Genomic DNA, 4716 nt, shown 5'->3' with positions numbered 1-4716 from the left:
ATAGGTGCTCCATGCCTTTGCTTTTCCAAACTCAGGCTAAGTGTGTGGATGGGGTTTCTGACCATGATGACTGCCCTGTGTGAGAATATGAGTTCCCGGTTAGAGGACCAGTCTTGTCAGGAGGCTGCAGAGGGCACCCCCTCACTGTGTGCAAGTGCTAGGTGTTCCCGAGATCCCTCCCAGAGCCGTGAGTGCCTGCTTGCAGGACAGCCTGGTGCCTGGGTGCAGAGCAGACAATGCAGCAGGAGGTGAGTCAAGCTTTGGGCCCAGAAGACCTGAATTAGAATCCTGGCTCAGGCACGTCCATGCTGTGCCACCTTGAGCAAGTGACTTTCTCTCTTTGAGCTAAGAAGAAATGAGCTCTGTTTTTTGGGATTGTCTCTGGAACTCAGTCATTCAGGCCCAGCCGTTTCTGACCTGGGTTCCTAGCCATCTTTCAATACCCAGCCTAAAGTGTACCTCCTCTGGGAAGTCACCCCTCCCCCCAACTGGGGAGTCAGGTTCTTCTTCCCCTGGACTTAGCCTGTTCCGCCAATGTCTATAGCACAATGGCATTGTCTGTTTAGATGTCTGTCCCACCACTGGACTGGTGCCCCTTGCAGGCAGGCCTGACATTTTGTTCAGTTCTGCATCCATCATGCCCAGCATGGGGACAGACACACCACAGATATGGTGGTGATACCGCGTGAGTTTGGTCGCCGAGACTGGGTTGATTTCTATTCTCAATGGTCTCTCTGGGACAAACTTGCCATCCACATCATCCTGCCCTGAACTCATCCAGCACTCCCAGCCCTTCCCCTACCTCCTCAGTGGGGCTGTCCAGAGTGGGACAACATCACGGGAGCCCCTAACTTACCACGTGCCAGGCATGGTGCTGAACACTTACCCACGTTATCTTACTGAGTCCTCACCGACACACCGTGACGCTATTTTATGCCCACTTTAGACATGAACACACTGAGGCTCAGAGAAGTCCAGTGACTTGCCTGAGGTCACACAACTCATAAGGGGCAAAACTAGCGGTGTGCTGGTCAATTTAGCAACTAGCTCTCGAAACAAAACAAAAAAAGCCTGAGTTTGAGGTGTTTGTCACTCTCTGTGGTGCACATACTCCCACAGAATTTCAAGCTACCAAGATGGCATCGGTGAACTTGAGGTTGGGAAGAGATGCTCATGATTGGCTCTTGGGTGTGGGTACGAGCCAGCTTCAGCACATGGTGGGGCAAAGCTGAGATTAAAACCCAGGCCTGTTTGGTGCTGATCAATCAGCGTTCTAGATTCCTAAGATCTGGTATTAAGTGAAAAGAAGCAAGATACATAAGTGTGTATATCAAAGGGGAAGGAGAGTATACATACGTATAAAAGGATACACATGTATGTATGTGTGCAGTATGTATCTGCTTGTGTGTGTGTATCTTGAAGGATTTGCTAGAAACTGATAACACCACTGTTGTTGTTGTTGTTGTTGTTGTTTTCCCCAGGGAGGAGAAAATGGGATACAGGGCAGGAGAGAGGTTTACTCTGGGTGTCCTTTCTGCTCTTTGAATTTTGAACCATGTGAGTCCATTAACTATTTTTAAATTTTTTTTTTTTTAAGATTTTATTTATTTATTTGACAGAGAGAGACATAGTGAGAGAGAGAACACAAGCAGGGGGAGTGAGAGAGGGAGAAGCAGGCTTCCCGCTGAGCAGGGAGCCTGATGCGGGGCTCGATCCCAGGACCCTGAGATCATGACCTGAGCCGAAGGCAGATGCTTAACGACTGAGCCACCCAGGCACCCCCCCATTAACTATTTTTGAAAAAAAGAAAAAACAAACAACAAATCCCGACAATGAACCAACTGCAAACAAACGCTGGGCCTGCCCCTCTTTGCAGCTGGGCCTGAGGCTGGGCGGGGTGTGCTGAGTGGCTTGGCTGGGGCTGGTGTTTTGGCGGCCCCCGGCCTGTGCAGCCAGGCTGGCCGGGACAGAGGGGGATGGAGGGGGAGGCCCCTGTCTTCCCACAAGTGAGGAATAGGTGTACTTGTTTTAATTCTCATCCACACGGTTTGGTCACTGAGACTCTGGCACTGCACTCTAAACTCAATTAGAAATTTAACAAACCTTATAAATCCTCCCTAGCCTGAGCCTTGTAAATCTCCAGAGCAGGGCCAGCTTAGCACTTATCCATCTCTGGCTTAATGACCTCCCCAGCCCGGCCTGACAATGATTCAGGGCCAGTGACGGGTCTAATTAGTGAGCACAAACTGCAGCCCCAGCCGTTGGGTGAGGGGAGGAGGAAGAGGGAGCCTGGTCCCTGCCCAGGGGCGTTAGGGAAGTGGGTCCTGACCCTTGTCCAGTCTGGGGGCTCTGGCACACAGGAGAGGGGCAGGGAGGGGTGACAAGGGCCTGATGGACTTCCCTAGTTAATGTCGCCATGAAGGTGGTGTGTCTTCCTTGGGAAGGCTGTTGGAGGCATGCCACCGGTAACGCGACTGCATGAGGACCATGTGGGACCCAAGTAGTCTCCTAGCAAGGCAACAAGTTCGTGGGCGGATCTGAGGCTGTGTTGACAGCCAGTCAGCATCAGCGTGGGCGAGTTTTGAGGGTGGGTTCTGATCTTCCAGGGCCCGAGGGAATTGTATTCTAGAGCAACGCATGTGAAATCGCAGGAGGTCCAGATAGCTCCATTTTTAAGGGTGAAGGGTTCAGGATTAGTGAGAAGATGGATTTTCCAAACGAGCTATCCTTGTGAGGTAGTGAGTTCCCCGTCAGTGGATAGACAGCCCAGGATCCACTACTATTTTTTTTTTTTTTTTAAGAGTTCAGCTTTTTATTGACCAGGTTACAGAAGAGGTGTGGTCAAAAGAGACCAAAGCCCACATCAACATCAGACTCCTCTGATTCTTCATTCTTTGCTTCCAGGCAGCCCTGGTGGAGGGAGCGGGACCTTCTTTGGGTGCAGCACCAGCTGCTAGGGGCGGCTCCCCCAGCCCCTACAGAGGAGGCTCCCGACGTTGACATTGGTCAGGGTCTTTGCAAAAACCAGGCCAGAAAGGTTCAACATTTACACCCCCTGCTTTAATGAGGGCATTGATCTTATCCTCTGCGACTGTCCGTTCATCGTTGTGCGGGATGTAGATGCAGCCCAGCTCCGAGACGGAGGCCATGGTGCGGGTGAGTGCTGAGTGAGAGTTTCCGGGCGTGGTGCTCGCCGCCAGAGGAGGTGAGGGCCTCACCCCAGTGCAGCCTTAGCGTCCTTGGAAGGACCGAGCACCTTAGCAGCAGCTGAGGAAAGGGCCAGCATCCTCTACTCTTAATGGAACCCCAGCTGTATGTCAGGCCTTTCACACATCAGATGATCTTCAGGTCCCATTTTACAGATGAAGAAACAGATGTTCGGGGAGGTTATGTAACATGTACCAGGACATTCAGAACCAGGATTGGAATGCTGGCCTGTCTGGCTTCAGGACCCGGGGCTCCCCCTCCATGCCTCTCCCTGTCTCTGCTGAAGATGCGCCCTTCAGGCTGCTCCTCCCCTAAGAGGACGCTCACGATGATTCTGGGCACAAAATGATTCAAGGCCCCGGAGCCCAGAGCCACAGTCTCCTGGCAACATGGGCTGATTTCGATAGGCTGTTCTACCATGTTCAGCGCCCTGGTGGGAAGACGAGGGTCCTCTCTCTCTGCAGTCTTTCCCTCCTCCCTTGCTCTCATTCTTAGGCCTCCCTCTGGCCTCTGTCTGGCCCTGATTCCAACTCCCACTGAGTTATTTGCCAGGAAGTTGGGGGTGGGGTAGGTCTGAGCTCTCCCCTTCTACGAGTCACCTCGGGTGCTAGGGTGCTCGGTGGTGTTCAGATGCTGACACGCTGCCTGGGGAGATGGAGGCTAGCTCTCACCCCCACCGGCCCCTCTGACCCACTCCTGCCCCCAACCCTGGAGCAGTCACCAGGAGGAGGCCTGGGTAATTGGTTCCATCCAAGACTCATTCTCAGTGGCGTGAAAGGGGAAGTTATAAATATTTTTATCTATAACTCACGACGAATAAAAATTTAATTACACTGAAAAATTTAAATTTCATAAGAAATAAATATTAATCCTGGAGAGTGACTTTTGTGGGAAGTGAACTTTCAAATGTCGTCAATCTGGAGGTGCCCGGGGTCTGGGGGGGGAGGGGGAGGCCCCCAGTTCTGACTCCTGGTTTGGGGTGGGAGTCTCCCCTCCTGAGACTGAGGGTTCAAAGACTCAGATCTCTAGCCTGGGAAGAGCCCACCCTCAGGTCCCTTCCTCTCTTCAATGATAATTGCTTACCTACCCCAGCCAGACAATTTTCTAGATGTGGAGGGTACTGCAGGAAAGGACATGGACGATGTTCTTTTTTTTTTTTCCTAAAGATTTTATTTATTTATTTGAGAGAGAGAATGAGAGAGAGTGAGCATGAGAAGGGGGAGTGTCAGAGGGAGAAGCAGACTCTCTGCTGAGCAGGGAGCCCCATGTGGGACTCGATCCCAGGACTCCAGGATCATGACCTGAGCCGAAGGCAGTCGCTCAACCAACTGAGCCACCCAGGCGCCCGACATGGACGATGTTCTTGACCGCGTGGAGCATCATGTCATGTGGAGGCAGACATTAGATGAATAATCACCAGTACTACAGCCCGGTTAGTACCCTCTGCTGGGCACAAATCTCTGCTGGGTTTTATTTTATTATTATTATTATTTTACTTTTGAAAAATTC

The 4716-nt window shown here is 51.6% G+C and overlaps 1 pseudogene; it reads right to left on the bottom strand.

Annotated features, from left to right (window-relative positions):
• Nucleotides 1-2841: 2841 nt before the first annotated feature.
• Nucleotides 2842-3149, bottom strand: LOC118545703 (large ribosomal subunit protein P1 pseudogene; annotated as a pseudogene).
• Between the last annotated feature and the right edge of the window lie 1567 nt (nucleotides 3150-4716).

This window comes from Halichoerus grypus, chromosome 5 (genome assembly GCF_964656455.1).
Source record: "Halichoerus grypus chromosome 5, mHalGry1.hap1.1, whole genome shotgun sequence".
Lineage (NCBI taxonomy): Eukaryota > Metazoa > Chordata > Mammalia > Carnivora > Phocidae > Halichoerus > Halichoerus grypus.
This window is presented reverse-complemented; position numbering and strand designations above follow the sequence as displayed.